The sequence below is a fragment of the Schistocerca gregaria genome, chromosome 1 (assembly GCF_023897955.1).
Source record: "Schistocerca gregaria isolate iqSchGreg1 chromosome 1, iqSchGreg1.2, whole genome shotgun sequence".
In the NCBI taxonomy this organism is placed as follows: Eukaryota; Metazoa; Arthropoda; class Insecta; order Orthoptera; family Acrididae; genus Schistocerca; species Schistocerca gregaria.
This window is the reverse complement of record NC_064920.1, coordinates 797739039-797756357: the sequence shown is the minus strand read 5'-3', so window position 1 is coordinate 797756357 and position 17319 is coordinate 797739039. Positions and strand designations below refer to the sequence as shown.

Here is a 17319-nt window from a genome sequence, read left to right as displayed (position 1 = left end):
CCCCAGAGTTGCCGTGTGCTGAGGCTGGCCACCGTGGGCTGCTAACATTATTCAAAATACTGCTGCCTACCTGCGGGCGGCTCTGTGTCAACAGCCGGCGCGCGCGGGGCCGCCATGACGAGCGCGCCGCGTCCAGACGCAATTGGAGGCGGTCGCAGTGTTTGCGTTCCACATTCACGGCTCCGGGACAAATATTAGCGCTAACAAACACGCTCGGGGAACTTAACTTTTTTGTCTCACAAATCCGGTTCGCGTACTTTCGTGCATCATCCTATGGTGCGTAGTTGAAGGTCTTTGGACGTTCACAGGAAGTCTATAACCGGTGGTTATTTCAATTTACCTAATTAAAATTAGAGAGGTAATACTATTTGTACAAATGTTGCATCTCATTATATGTTTAAATCACTGATTTCTTTCTGCGAGAGAATTATCTAAGGAAACTTTCTGGAACTTGTGCTCTACTGCGTTTACGTACTTCACCACTGACAATTTGTCTCTCATTTCCTTTACCATCTTTGTTATGTCTACCTTACGACAAGTTTCGAAAGGACTCTCATCAGTTTCCTTTGTATGCACTTTCCGGTCGATGTGGCCGAGCGATTCTAGGCGCTTCAGTCTGGAACCGCGCTACCGCTACGGTCGCAGGTTCGAATCCTGCCTCGGGCATGGATGTGTGTGATGTCCTTATGTAAGATAGGTTTAAGCAGTTCTAAGTTCTAGAGGACTGATGACCTCAGATGCTAAGTCCCATAGTGCTCAGAACCATTTGAACCATACGCTATTTTGTCTAAAACTGACATGGTGAGACCGTGGCTGTGTACAATTAATTTAGGTTATGAAACGACCCCTTTGGAAAATTTATGAATGACATTGCTGGTAAACCTCTTACTTTATTTGATTTTCAAACAGCTGAGCAAAACTGAACGTACTCAGACATTACTATCTTTACTTATCCGCAACGCAATCTGACTTTTAATAACCCCTACAAAAGAATGGCCCCGACTAACAATAACCTATACCTTTCATGTATCACTTATCTCACAGAAATCTTCGTTACTCAAACTACTGCAATACAACGAGCGCCAATACTGCCAGCTAAATAAAAGATTCTAACTACGGAAGACACTAACTACTGATAGGCATAGTTAGCAAATGAAAGATTTTGATGGAGAACAATCAATGTATTTACATTAATAATGTTCAAAAGTCATCATGATACTGTATATCATGAAGTGATATATACATATATATATATATATATATATATATATATATATATATATATATATATATATATATATATATATATCACTTCATGATATACAGTATTAGAAATTTACTCTTTCTGATGGACGCACGTCCATATCGACGACTCTCAAAATTCTGCCATCTCTCTTACCACATCCAACAATGCTGGGGGCCCATCTCCAATTGCGCAAAGCCATGCGCTGTTCACATCCATCTGCCCAACACTACAATAGCAAATATTCCAACAATGCCAAGCAGCCACAGATTGCACACAGCACAGTCAGTGATTATCATACAGAGCGCTACGTGCCGTTACCAACATAAAAACCTAAACGGCCTACTTACAAGGTTAATTCTTAGAATTAACCTACAGTCATTTGCATCATTTTATGCATGCGCTTATTCCTTAATCTGTCGTTAACTCGCTCCCTTTGTAATGGCATCCAACATTCAAAGTCTTCTGGTTCGTTTCGAGCAATCGTTTCTTCAATGACTCTTCGTCGCAGCACTTACTTCGCACAATATCTCTCACACAGTATGTCCCAGCCAAGATGTTTCTCACTTTCTTACACTTCTCGCGAGTTTTAATACGTCACCCACTTTTAGAAATGCACTGACGGAAAAAAATCACAATACCAAAATATAATTTACGTAGAATAATGAAACTTCGGGAACATATATTTGTCTAGGTGACATATGTGAGTGATCAACATGCAAGAACAGAGGCTAACGTAAGCGCGAGATAAGTCATTGTAAATATAAAATGCTGGTACATTAATAATCAGAACATCGAATGCAAGCATGCAAACGTGTATCATTGTGTTTCACAGGTGCCGGATGCCAGTTTGTGGCATAAAGTTCCATGCCTGTTGCCCTTATTCGGTCGATACAGGGATGGTTAATGCTGTTTGTGGATGACGCTGGAGTCCGATGATGACCCATATGTGGTCTAAACCAGAGACTAAGACGGCTCTGCGCCGGTATCGGATGCGAATTTCCCGACCTTCGCTATCGGGTGCAGAATTGTAGAGTTCCCCTTCATAGGTCAGGCGTGCACTACACGCAGGAAGCTGCTACTAGGGTGGCGGAGTACCTGTGGCGTGCACATGGGGCTTTTTTAGTGCAGAGGACCCCTCCCTTGCGAGCAAACACGATTTACCTGTTAAATCAGCCACAGTGACCTCAGAGAATCTTGGCCCTCGCAGGTAAGAGATAGAAAAGATTAATATGATTTTAGTAAACTGCAGAAGCATCCAAGGAAATGTCCCAGAATTAGTATCGCTTATTGAAGGTTGTAATGCACAGATAGTATTGGTAACAGAAAGCTGGTTGAAACCAGACGTCAATGACAACGAAATCCTGATTTCAGACTGGAATGTTGATCGTGAGGATAGGTTAGTCGCCTATGGTGGCGGCGTGTTTATTGCAGTAAAAAATTCGATAAAATCTAGCGAGGTTATCACGGATTTCCAATGTGAATTAATCTGGGTGAAACTGAGTATCAAAGAACAGTCAACAATGGTGATCGGATGCTTTTATAGACCCCTGGGTCAGGATCTGTTGCTGTAGAGCGCTTCATACTGAGCTTGCAGAATATCATTAGTAATTTTCCTGATCATGCCGTTGTAATAGGGGGTGACATCTACTTGCCAGGTATAGAGTGGGAGTTTTATGCCATTAAAACTGGTGCCAGAGACAGGGAATCGTGTGGAATTGTTCTGGATATCTTGTCCGAAAATTACTTTGAGCAGATAGTTAGAGAACCAACTCGTTAGTGCAACGTCTTAGACCTCCTAGCAACGAACAGACGTGAACTTATCGAATCAGTTAACGTAGAGGAAGGTATCAGCGATCATAAGACTGTGACAGCACCTATGACAACGGGTTGGGGTTGGGTTGGGTTGTTTTGGGGGGAGAGACCAAACCGCGAAGTCATCGGTCTCATCGGGGTAGGGAAGGACGGGGAAGGCAGTCGGTCGTGCCCTTTCAAAGGAACCATCCAGGCATTTACCTGGAGCGATTTAGGGAAATCACAGAAAATCTAAATCAGGATGGCCGGACGCGGGAACGAACCGTCGTCCTCCCGAATGCGAATCCAGTTTGCTAACCAGTGCGCCATCTCGCTTGGTGACAACGGGTCCGAAAAGGAATGTTAAGAAACGTAGGAAGATATATTTTCTCAGCAAGGATGACAGGATACAAATTTCAGAATATCTCAGCAGTTAGCATCAAATATTCGGTAATAAGGTCGAAGATGTGGTGAACAAATGGAAAAATTCAAACGCATCGTTCAATATTCCCTAGACAAGTATGTTCCGAGTAAGTTTTAGGGGATGGGACAGATCCACCATGGTTAAATAGCCGTGTCAGAAAAGCGCTACACAAACAAAGAGTATTTCATCTCAGATTCAAGAGAAGTAAAAACCTAGCTTACAAACAAAGGCCGAACGAAGCGAAAATGGGCGTAAGGAGAGCAATGAGAGAAGCGTTCAATAATTTTGAAAGTAAAACGTTGTCAACCAACCTGAGTAAAAACCGTATGAGATTTTGGTCGTATGTAAAATCAGTAACTGGGTGAAAAACGTCTACTCACTCTCTGAGCGACCACACCGGCACTGAACCGAAAAACAGAGTGAAGGCCGAAATACTGAATTCGGTCTTCCGAGGCCGGCCAGGGTGGCCGTGCGGTTCTGCGCGCTGCAGTCTGGAACCGAGCGGCCCCTACGGTCGCTGGTTCGAATCCTGCCTCGGGCATGGATGTGTGTGATGTCCTTAGGTTAGTTAGGTTTAATTAGCTCTAAGTTCTAGGCGACTGATGACCTCAGAAGTTAAGTCGCATAGTGCTCAGAGCCATTTGAACCATCTTTTTCGGTCTTCCGAAGTTGTTTCGCCGCGGAAGATCGTAACACTGTCCCTCCTTTGAATCCTCGTGCGAACGTCGAAATTGCAGATATTGAGATAACCGACGCTGAAACAAAAAGCAACTACAATCGATTAGTAGTGGAAAGGCTTCAGGACCAGATGAGATACCTATAAGATTGTGCGAAAGATCGTGCTCTCCTTCTAGCAGTAATTTATCGTAGCTCGCTTGAACAACGTAAGGTAACGAACGACTGGAAAAAAGCGCAGGTCATTCTCTTTGTTAATAAAGGCCGTAAGATGGATCCACACACTTATAGACCTATATAGTTGACATCAATCTGTTGTAGAATTATGGAGCATGGTCAAGATTTATGTCGATCTTGGAAAATAAATAGCTCCTCACCAAATGCGACATGGTCGCGTATAGAAACAGTGATCCAATACTGTCATTTTTTTTATGGCAGTCTTTGATCACAATATGAATTCTTTAGACGATGACCGGTTTCAGTCCGTAATGACCGTACTCAGATATTTTTCACATCATTTACTAAAGTGATAAGGCCGTAATGGCATCGTGAAAACATCTGAGGATGGTCATTACGCACTGAAACCGGTCATCGTCTAAAGAAAAAAGATAAAAGAAAAAAAACATTTGAATAGCTCCTCTATAAAAATCTGCAGCCAAACAATATGCATTCACACAACTAATTGTTTACAGTTTTTCTCGGAGGCGGTGGGAGATAGACGTACACGTGCCACGACCAAGTGGCAGCACTTTCTGCCCTCGCAGGCCTTCTAGCCCATATTTAGACAATTGCCCATATTTGGACCGTTTCCTCTGTTGATAGTCTGGGAGTCACTTAATCAGAGTTTGGTCTTTCGGTATTGATACCATTAAGTCAGCTGCGGAGGTAACGTTTTGAGAAATTGGTAGACGTCAAGAAACTTTCATCGTTGAAGATTTAGCAATTCTACAGTGCTTCCCAAGTATGACACAAAACGGTACATACGTTTATATATTACATTGGTCCATACATCCGTAGCGTCTTTACGTAAGTTTAATAAACGCTGATACATATAACAGAGACTTTAGTCATCAATGATACATTCCCCTTCACTATTTGCAACAATCTGCCAACACTGGGGTAACTTTTAGATTCCGCGACTGCAGAAATCACGTGGTATTGTGTCGAAGAACTCGTCGAGTTATGTTCGGAGCTCATTTTCATCATGAAAGGAAGTTCCTCGGAGGTTGTTTGATAGAGAGTGGAAAAGGTGAAAATCTGAGGGCGTGAAAGCAGGTGAATAAGGTGGGTCCGGAATGATTTCCCAACCCATCTGCTGTATAGCGTTTTTTGTTAGTCTAGCTCAGTGGTTCCCAACCTTTCTTCCACCATTACTCCTGTGTGCAACCAGACATTAGCTGGTGACACCGCACCCCCCTCCCCCCCCCCCCCCACGTGCCAACTGTTGACCCCTCCCCCGCATTATCGACTTTAGCACTTAACTAAACTGTAGAATGAACGACATTTCTTGGAATTCATTTATTTTTAAAATGATGAGAGATGAATGATATATAGTTTGTGTGTGTGTGTGTGTGTGTGTGTGTGCGTGTGGAAGTGTGTGTGTTAGAACGAATGACGAAAGAATTCGTGGTGCATAGCATGTGCTACCAAAAACTCTTTCTCAGAAAAGAAAGCTTACTATCCACAGTGAGACTGCACACTTTTCACAACACATGCTTCCCTGGCATTACTTCTCTCCATTGCGACACTTTGCTTGACCTGCATACTGGAACCCCATTTAAAATCAAACAATTTCAGATGTGTGCACTATGATTACTGTTCGTATATCAGTTCATTGCTGTACTCCTTATTTCTGAACTGGCAAAAATTGGATGACCTCAGGCTGTTAATGTTTTGTGTCCAACTACTCTAACAGTAATAATAATAACAGTAAAACTGTGTACAGCACTACCTCTTATGTAGTTATTGTTGTGTCGTGTTGTCAACGAATCCAGTTATCCGTTTCGAAACGAGTAATGTAGCAATTTATGGACTACTGCAGGTACCATCTACAACTTGGGCATATTTAGCATTTGTGACGTATACGCTTCACTCTTATCATCAGCGCTGTACGGTACAAAGCACAACATTTTTGTGTAATGGGTGGGCTGTGTGAGGAACCTGTAACATCCACAGCATTAATGCTACTAATTGAGAAGACGTAACTGCTGAATACTTACATACCTAGTATTTTGGAGATGATCATGAAATTTTGAAAATAATTTGCTTTCATGACTGAATTAGGATCGAGTCGTTTAGTTTTTATCCTCAGAAAATTTCATTTTACCGGTAATAAGGTAATTACCCCCAGGTTGGGAACCAGTGGTCTAGCAGAACGCAGACGGACGTCATCGTGGAGTAGCATCACTTCACGCAGTCTTCCTGATCGTTGTTCTTGGACTGCGTCTGCGAGGCGTCTCAGTTGGCAATAAAAGTCAGCAGTGATGGTTACACCTCGGGAAATCCATTCATAGTACACCACACCGTCACTATTCTAACAGATGTATAACATATTCTGAAACTTTCAACGTTAAAGATTTCATGATACCTGTAATTTTTCAAAACGGCAGCTTCGCTGCTGATTTCATAGTGCCAACACCGGAATACCACGATCTTTATTAAGCAATATGCAAAGTTTTCCAGAATAAACAATGTTTTAATGCCACCAATACGTATCTGGGTGTACAAAAAATGCTTACCATTTTTAATTCTTTCGTTAAAATTTATATTTTCATAGGTACATTACAATGAGCTCGGCTTTATATTGGCCACATTACTTTGTTTCTGAGAATTCAAGTAAGTTGCAGAAATTGTGGATTAGTTCGTAAAGTTGCTATTTTATATTTCTGTAACTTAGTGGCCTAGCTAGTAAGCAGCGTGGGGAAAAATAAGTGAATTAACTTGTTAGGTGAGATTTCATAATAGTTGAACCAAGTTCTCCGAGTGACTTTGCTCTTCCCTAATCAATTCAAAAATAGCTATTGTCTTCAGGACGAACGCAGCAGTCCGGCATTTCATAAGACAACGATGTTGTGTGGTTTTGTACTAGTAGTCAGCGTGGATACCGGTCAGGCCGTAGAGGTCCAACTCACGAGGAACAACATCCAACAGGTAACACAGGTAATACATCTCAAGGGAATCTCATGTTCCATCCTGTCAAGGGTGTTCTCTTTTGATTTCGAGTAGGGAAAACTGCCATCAGCAACAGCTATGAGTGATGGTGTGTTGATAACAGGGCTCGCTGTCTGCAGTGCTATTCCTTGTTACGTCTGTGGAAATCGTAACTCCACTCGTGCCCTTGCAAAAGTGGGAATACCTCGCGAACCTACAGCTTTATTAACAAGTGTTATTTTAAGTGTTTTTGTCGTAGCAACCCCTCTTCAGTTAGACGGCCTGCACAACAGTCAAAAAGGTGGGCAGCCAACATCCCTTCTAGAGCTCAGATCAAAACATCGCCAGTGGATTTTCTGCATAAACACGGGACTACTTCGTGGAAAGCCATGTGACAGAGATCTACCAATCGGAACTAACGTGACTACGTGTTACATTACGCCGACCCAGTGTTATAAGCACGCCAGCAATGAGACCGGCACTGTATATCTACAGCTAGGACAGCTCTGGCCAACACCTATGCCGGCTCTAGCCTAGTAGACACTCATCATAGCCTTCAGTATAAAGTTGTATTTTGTTGGGCATAACGCCACTTTTAATTGCGTAGAGTAGTATTTTGGTTATTATTTCTTATCAATGTCTTGTACTCTTAACTGGCTTTGGCCACCACAAGAATCGTTGTGCTTCTTGTTGTTATTGCGTTTGGAAATTAGTGTACCCCAAGAAGGCGATTTAGTTAAATAAAGTGTGTTCAAACTTGATCGTTAGCTCTATCCTGCCAAACGTAGGACACTACAGTTATTGGCGACGAAGATAACACTTCCATTTTCGAACGGAATGGCCTCTTCAGAGGAATTTCTTCAGTCCTTGATGGAAACCCTACAGCAGATTCAGGCACCACTCACAAGGTCAGAACATCGCCCTCATTCCCCAGCGTTGCAAGCGGTAGCTCATAGAGTTGATTTCATCATGGGTAAATTGAATACTTTTCACGTGGCTCCACCGACGTTTCCAGCTTTCGATAGGTCTGTTGAACCATGGTCAAATAACGTCGAACGTTTGGAACAACATTTACTGGCACGTGTGATCCACGAAGAAAATCGGAGTCGGACACTTAAAAAAAAATTATTTTTTATAGCAACAATCTGTCCACAGGTGTATCGTTTACTTCAACGATCGGACCCTGAGCTGTTCCCTAGCGATCTCTCGTTTACCCACGTTAAAGACTGCCTTTTTGAGTACTTTGACGCACAAATACACGTCACTTCCGCCCATCAGACTTTCTTTTCTTATCGAAAGTCCCCAGGTCAGACATATTAAAAATGGATTACGACGCCCCAGGACCGACGATTGCAAATTGCGGTGCGCCAACGTTGCCTGCAAGCAGTCATACATCTTCGGTGATTCGCGATATGGTGAGGTTTGACGCACCAGACTACGATCTTCCGGCTGATATTTTGAAGTTACAGAACCCCTCCCTCGACACCTGTAGGCCGATCATTCGTGCGTTTGAAGTGTCTCACCGGTTTCAGCCACCACGTCTTGATCTGACTGTTGTCACGGTTCGCGAGTTGCCTAACGGTGAGCGGGCGTCTCCTCGGCCCTTTGGTACGTCCTATGACAGGAAGCCTTTCGTCCGTTTTCTAGCATGTCCGGACTGTGTCCGGACTCACCAATGGTCGGAGTGCCCCCACCGGTGAGCAAGGTGCACAGCTTGCTGCCGAATGGGCCATATCGCCATTGTGTGTCAGGCTTTGCTGAAACATCGCGTGGATGCCACACTTCCTGCGGACGCACAGGCTCGTCACAAATCGTTACCGCAAGACCTGGAAGCCTCCCATTCCATTGACGGACAAGTATTCACCATCATTCTCCAGTCGGGAGCCCATTTGCTTCTTAACATGGAAGTCGGGCATATTCCTGTGGTCATCCAAATTGACACGGCAGCTTCCGTTTCCATTGTGGGTGGTGCCACATGCCAACGCTTGGGTTCGCCAGCTTTGTCTCCTTGCACTGGCGCCTTGCGTGGTTTTGTAATCACCACATATCAGTCGACGGTGTTTTTTCTACACAAATCTCGTACAACGATCGTTCCTTCACAGTTCAGGTTTTGGTGCTCGGCTCTCTCAGCGCTACTAACCTTCTGGGTAAGGACAATTTTGGTCATCTGCGTTTGTCAGTGCAGGTTTTGCTCAGCAAATACGAAACATTGTTTTCAACCTCCACGCAGGGGTGAAGGGTTTCACCGCACATGTTCAGGTTCTTCCCTCTGCTGAACCTCGTTTTTCTAAGGCACACCCCCTTGCTCTCCGAGGCAGGCTCCAGATCGAAATTTGCCGTTTACAAGACGAAGGCAACCTTTCTGATGTCGAGCACAGTCACTGGGCGACGAATATCATGTTGGTCGAGAAGCCGAACGGTGCTCTGAGTTCCTCATCGATTCATGTCCTGTCCCATCGGTGGATGACATACTCACACATCTAGCGGGCTCATTCGTTTTCACCAAAACTGATTTACGCGATGCTTATTTGCAGCTGCTGTTGGCTGAGGAATCGCAGCAGATCCTAGTCGTCAATACCCTATGTGGCCTCTCCCCGAGTAGTCACCTCCCGTTTGGCATTTCCAGCGTCCCAGTCATTTTCCAACGCATCTGGAACACCTCACAAGTCAGGTGCCCCGTGCAGCAAATCATCTGGACGATGTCATCGTCGGTGGCTCGTCCGCAGTGGACTTCGCGTACAAGCTAGATAGGCTGTTTTAGGTTTCTTCCGAGGCTAACCTGCGTTACTGGAAATAAAAGTGCTACATCTACATCATACTCCGCAAGCCACCTAATAGTGTGTGGTGGAGGGTACTTTCGGTACCACTATCTGATTCCCAAACCCTCTTCCACTCGTGAATAACGAGTGTGAAGAATAATTGTCTGTAAGCCTCTGTACTGGCTCCAGTTTCTCGAATTTTCTCCTCGTGGTCAATACGCGAGATGTATGTTGTGCTAACACTTGGTTTAAGAATCATGAAAGAAGGTTGTATACGTGGAAGAACCCTGGAGATACTAAAAGGTATCAGATAGATTATATAATGGTAAGACAGAGATTTAGGAACCAGGTTTTAAGTTGTAAGACATTTCCAGGGGCAGCTGTGGACTCTGACCACAATCTATTGGTTATGACCTGTAGATTAAAACTGAAGAAACTGCAAAAATGTGGGAAATTAAGGAGATGGGACCTGGATAAACTGAAAGAACCAGAAGTTGTACAGAGTTTCAGGGAGAGCATAAGGGAACAATTGACAGGAATAGGGGAAAGAAATACAGTAGAAGAAGAATGGGTAGCTCTGAGGGATGAAATAGTGAAGGCAGCAGAGGATAAAGTAGGTACAAAGACGAGGGCTGATAGAAATCCTTGGGTAACAGAAGAAATATTGAATTTAATTGATGAAAGGAGAAAATATAAAAATGCAGTAAATGAAGCAGGCAAAAAGGAATACAAACGTCTCAAAAATGAGATCTACAGGAAGTGCAAAATGGCTAAACAGGGATGGCTAGAGGACAAATGTAAGGATGTAGAAGCTTATCTCACTAGGGGTAAGATAGATACTGCCTACAGGAAAATTAAAGAGACCTTTGGAGAGAAGAGAACCACGTGTATGAATATCAAGAGCTCAGATGGCAACCCAGTTCTAAGCAAAGAAGGGAAGGCAGAAAGGTGGAAGGAGTATGTAGAAGGTTTATACAAGGGCGATGTACTTGAGGACAATATTATGGAAATGGAAGAGGATGTAGATGAAGACGAAATGGGAGATACGATACTGCGTGAAGAGTTTGACAGAGCACTGAAAGACCTGAGCCGAAACAAGGCCCCCGGAGTAGACAACATTCCATTAGAACTACTGACGGCCTTGGGAGAACCAGTCCTGACAAAACTCTACCAGCTGGTGAGCAAGATGTATGAGACAGGCGAAATACCCTCAGACTTCAAGAAGAATATAATAATTCCAATCCCAAAGAAAGCAAGTGCTGACAGATGTGAAAATTATCGAACTATCAGTTTAATAAGCCACGACTGCAAAATACTAACGCGAATTCTTTACAGACGAAAGGAAAAACTGGTAGATGCGGACCTCGGGGAGGATCAGTTTGGATTCCGTCGAAATGTTGGAACACGTAAGGCAATACTGACCTTACGACTTATCTTAGAAGAAAGATTAAGAAAAGGCAAACCTACGTTTCTAGCATTTGTAGACTTAGAGAAAACTTTTGACAATGTTGACTGGAATACTGTATTTCAAATTTTAAAGGTGGCAGGGGTAAAATACAGGGAGCGAAAGGCTATTTACAATTTGTATACAAACCAGATGGCAGTCATAAGAGTCGAGGGGCATGAAAGGGAAGCAGTGGTTGGGAAAGGAGTGAGACAGGGTTGTAGCCTCAATCTGTATATTGAGCAAGCAGTAAAGGAAACAAAAGAAAAATTTGGAGTAGGTATTAAAATTCATGGAGACGAAGTAAAAACTTTGAGGTTCGCCGATGACATTGTAATTCTGTCAGAGACGGCAAAGGACTTGGAAGAGCAGTTGAACGGAATGGACAGTGTCTTGAAAGGAGGATATAAGATGAACATTAACAAAAGCAAAACGAGGATAATGGAATGTAGTCAAATTAAATCGGGTGATGCTGAGGGAATTAGATTAGAAAATGAGACACTTAAAGTAGTAAAGGAGTTTTGCTATTTAGGAAGTAAAATAACTGATGATGGTTGAAGTAGAGAGGATAATATGTAGACTGGCAATGACAAGAAAAGCGTTTCTGAAGAAGAGAAATTTGTTAACATCGAATATAGATTTATGTATCAGGAAGTCGTTTCTGAAAGTATTTGTTTGGAGTGTAGCCACGTATGGAAGTGAAACATGGACGATAAATAGTTTGGACAAGAAGAGAATAGAAGCTTTCGAAATGTGGTGCTACAGAAGAATACTGAAGATAAGGTGGATAGATCACGTAACTAATGAGGAGGTATTGAATAGGATTGGGGAGAAGAGAACTTTGTGGCACAACTTGACTAGAAGAAGGGATCGGTTGGTAGGACATGTTTTGAGGCATCAAGGGATCACAAATTTAGCATTGGAGGGCAGCGTGGAGGGTAAAAATCGTAGAGGGAGACCGAGAGATGAGTACACTAAGCAGATTCAGAAGGATGTAGGTTGCAGTAGGTACTGGGAGATGAAACAGCTTGCACAGGATAGAGTAGCATGGAGAGCTGCATCAAACCAGTCTCAGGACTGAAGACAACAACAACAACATGTTGTGGGAAGTAATATGTTGCCTGACTCCTCCTGGAAAGAACAGTCTAGAAATTTCAATAGTAAATCCCTCCGTGATGCTCAACGTCTGTCTTGTAACGTCTGCCAGTGTAGTTTGTTTCGCATCTACGTAACGCTCTTTCGCCAGCTAAACGATCCCGTGACGAAACGCGCATCTCTTCCTTGGATCTTCTCTATCAATCGACTCTGATAGGGATCCCAGATAGATGAACAGTACTCAAGAATCGGGCGAACAAGCGCTTTATAAGTCACTTCAAATGGCTCTGAGCACTATGGGACTTAGCTTTTGTGGTCATCAGTCCCCTAGAACTTAGAACTACTTAAACCTAACTAACCTAAGGACATCACACACATCCATGCCCGAGGCAGGATTCGAACCTGCGACCGTAGCAGTCGCGCGGTTCCGGAATGAGCGCCTAGAACCACTAGACCACCGCGGCCGGCTATAAGCCACTACTTTCGTGGAGGAGTCACATGCCCTTAAGATTCTTCCGATTAATCTGAGTCATGTGTCTGCTTTTCTCACTATCTTTTATTGGTTATTCCACTTAAGCTCCCTCTGGATAGCTCCGCCAAGACATTTTACGCAGACGCTGTCTCCAGCTGTTTGTCATCAATAGTGTAGCTGTTCAATAGTGGATTTCTTTTTCTAAGTATGCGCAATACGTTACATTTATTTACGTTCAGGGTCAACTGCCAGAGTCTTCACCATTCATCAATTCTCTGCAGGTCGTCCTTCAAATTCTTTCTATCTTCTGGGTTTGCTACTTTGGTATAATCAACTGCATAATCTGCGAATAGCCTTAAAGATCATCCGTCGCTTTCTACTAGATCATTTATATATATTGTGAACAGTAACGGTCCTATCACACTTCCCTGTGGCACTCCGGATATTCCCTTTACATCTGTCGATTTAGTTCCGTTAACAGCGACGTGTTGAGTTCTATTTGCACGAAATTCTGCAATCCAATCGCAGGTCTCCTCCGATACTCCGTAAGTGACTTTTCTGCACGTGAGGTCAGTTACCTCGGCTTTATGATTGATACCCATAGCCTCCGTGGCTCTAAGGAGTATGTCGAGGTAATTCAAAATATGCATCCTCCCACATACATGAGGCAACTGCAATCCATCTTCGGTTAAATTAACTATTATCAGCGTTTTATACCTGACGCCGCCGAGATTTTGGCGCCCCTGACCGGGTTGTGGCGCAAGGGTGTATATTGGTTTGGCGACGCGGTCTGTGAGAAGGCTTTCACAAGTCTTAGTCCGGCTCTCTGCCGCCAGCCTTGTATGGCCCTCCATGACGCTTACCTGTCCTCATCCACACCGCCGATGCATCGGACGATCGCCAGGGTGCGGTGCTCTCCCAAGTCGTCAATGGCGTTCAGAGGCGGGCGGCTTTTGCATCCGAAAAATTTACGGATGCTCAAACCAAATGCAGTCAAACTGAAAAGGAAGCTTTGGCACTGCCGAAATTCATTCATGAATGTTCGTCATTCCACTCTGCAGACTGACCACAAATCTTTGGTTTCTTTGTTTCACGCGGGTGGCGCAGTGCCCACCCAGACTGTGCACCGCCACCAGCGTTGGACGCTCTTCCTGGCGACCTTCGAATTTTATATTATCTATCACACCTCTGAACTGCACAGAAACGCCGATTTCCTTTCTCGGTTGCCTGCCAGGGCGGACTGTGAGTTTCACCCCTCCTCTTTGGTTGTTTATTTTTCATGTAGAGCCAGAACGTGGACGCGGCTCTGGAACCGCTTCCCTTGGGTGCCAATGCATTTCGGCGGGCCACCGCTCAGGATCCGACCCTGCATGCTCTCCGCCGCCAGATCGCTACGGGTTGGTCGATCAGCCATCGTAGCGTCCATGATGCGGAAGTCCATCATTTTTGGGATCGTTGGCAGAGTCTCTTTTTCCACAGTGGCGTCAACCTTTTGCATAGTGATTCCGACATTCCCTGGGTGGTCATACCGCTCGCATTACACCGCCGAGTCCTCGACTTCCTCCACGCTGACCTTTGGGGAATAGTCCTCACCAAACAGCTGGCCCGCCGATACCCTTATTGCCTTCCTCTTGTCGGCTTGCACCACGTGCGAAACATGTCAGGCAGCACATTCGCACCAGTATCTTTCGAGGCCAGATGAAACGTCCCCTTGAGAATGTCTCCGCTTGGATTTCGCAGGGCCGTTTCATGGTTCCCAGTGACTCATTCTGATCGGGTCAGGATACCCTTATGTATCCCGCATGACGAACATCACTTCTGCTGAAACTATCAACATTCTCTGGCCCCTCTTTGCTGTTGAGGGACTACCCAAAACGATCGTTACAGATAACGGTCCACTGTTTACTTAGACCGAGTTTAAGCAATTCTGTGCAGCCAGTGGGATTTCTCTAGTCCACACTGCCCCATTTCACCCTTCATCAAACGACCAGGCAGAACCTTTTTTGTGGACGTTCTAGACCCAGCTCGATAAGCTGCTGAGCTATCACCCATTGGAGAACGCCGTGCTTACTTTTTGAACTAAATCCCATGCCACTCCCACGCTGGTAAAGGTTTAGTGGAGATACTTCACGGTCGATCAGTCCACTCTCCCTTAACTGCCTTGTTGCTGAGACTCTTGACCCTCCAAACCACACTGCGGTACACTCGTTCTGCGTCGGGCAGAAGCTCTGGGCGCGGATCTTCTCTCATTCATGGGCGCGCTGGGCGCCTGCTGTCATCACCAAGATCTGTAGCCGATGGTTCTCCAACCGCCTCCACCTCAACCACCTCTACCCCCATATGGTGAACCACAATTCCCTGGGGGGAGCTGCCAGTGCCTGTCACCGACTGCCCTATGATGGAACCTCCGCTTCCACCTCCGCCTCAGCTGCTGCCTCTGCCGCCAGCAGCTGCCCCTGCTGTGTTGCCGCCTCCAGCCCTTGCTGGCCACAAACCTATGGATATTGACCACGACACACCTACTACTACGGACGTTAGCGGTGCTCTGCATTGTTCTTCCTGAGGGAGAAATGTCGTAGCGCCCCTCATCAGTTAGAGGGCCTACGCAACAGGTAAATAAGGGTGGCTGCCGACCTCCCTTCAAGAGCTCAGATGAAAACATCGCCAGTGGATGTAAACATCAGCAGACTTTCTGCATAAACACGACACTACTTCGTGAAAAGCCTTGTGACAGAGATCCACCAATTGGAACTAATGTGACTACTTGTAACACTACGCCGAACCAGTGTTATAAGCATGGCAGCAGAATCACACTGGCCGTATATATCTACAGCTAGGACAGCTGCGACGAACAACTACTGAGCTCTAGCTTAGTAGACACTCATCGTACCCTTCAATATAATATTTTATTTTACTGGGCATATAGCCACTTATAATTGTATAGAGTGGTATTTTGGTTATTATCTCTTTTCATGGTCTTGTACTCTTATCTGGTCAAGAAGGCGTTTTAGTTAAATAAAGTGTGTTCAGACTGTATAGTTTGATGGCTGCGACAAGTGGAACGTCAGTGTCCTTGGCGGGTTAATGTATGATGCGGCATTATGGGAGGAAGGATAATTGGCCCCCATTTTATTGATGGCAATCTAAATGGTGCAATGTATGCTGATTTCCTACGTAATGTTCTAGCGATGTTACTATACGATGTTTCACTGCATGACAGAATGGCGATGTACTTCCAACATGATGGATGTACGGGGCAGCGTCTCGTAAAAGAGACTGCTTACAATACGCTTGTCCGCCCTCTTCTGGAGTATTACTGTGCGGTGTGGGATCTGCATCAGATGGGATTGACACAGAACATGGAAAAAGTTCAAAGAAGGGCAGAAGGGCAGCTCGTTTTGTATTCTCGCGAAATAGGGGAAAGAATGTCACCGATACGATACGCGAATCGCTGTGGCAGTCATTAAAGCGAAGGCGCCAGCGGTCAGCAAGCACTGGCTGTCCGCACCTCACTGGCGCTTCGTCCCCGACTTCACTGAAGCTGCGTCCGGACTCAACTCTCGACAGACGACGACCCGGAAATAGTAGCGGTCGCTCCAGAGATGGTACGACAGTGCACTTATCGATAAGCGCTGTTGTTGCCACTCACGGACAAGCGAACCAGCAACCTAGTGACGACAGTAAATCGAATTAAATGAAGAACGAGGCGACAGAACTACAAAAACCAGATGACGAGCAATAAACGGCATGACCGCGAGCAGCGCGCAGCTCAGATATTGTATATTAATCGGTCCCTTCTTTTAATTAACACGGACCATAAATTTCTTGTCTCCCTCATTAGATTCAGTTCCTGTTCAATAGTTATTCGTGTTATCCAAGTAATCTTCATTATTTTCTACAGAACCATATTTCAAACGCTTCTCTTTCCTTTATTTCAGAACTGTATTTCGTTCACGTTTCACTTCAATGCAAGGTTACATTCTTGAAAAACACCTTCATTAAATACTTCGAGTCATTTATATTCTGTAAGACTATGTCCACCTCTGGCCCCTATGCAAGCAGTTCTTAGTATCGGCGTTCCTTGATAAACTTATTGGATGTCCTAGTGAGGGATACAGTGCCAAATTCTATCCAACTGGCGCGTTAGATCGTCAAAAATCCCAAGGTGGTTGTATGGCTCTACTTCTAATGCTCTAAATATTCTCAATTGCGGAAAGATCGGACGACCTTGATGCGTAAGGTACGACTTGGAAAGGGCGAAGA

At 44.7% G+C, this 17319-nt stretch overlaps 1 protein-coding gene across 1 annotated transcript in view; it reads left to right on the top strand.

The window, feature by feature from the left end:
• Positions 1-17319, top strand: part of LOC126269980 (fibrillin-3-like) — a 737299-nt gene that overhangs the window by 299978 nt on the left and 420002 nt on the right. The window lies entirely within an intron of this gene.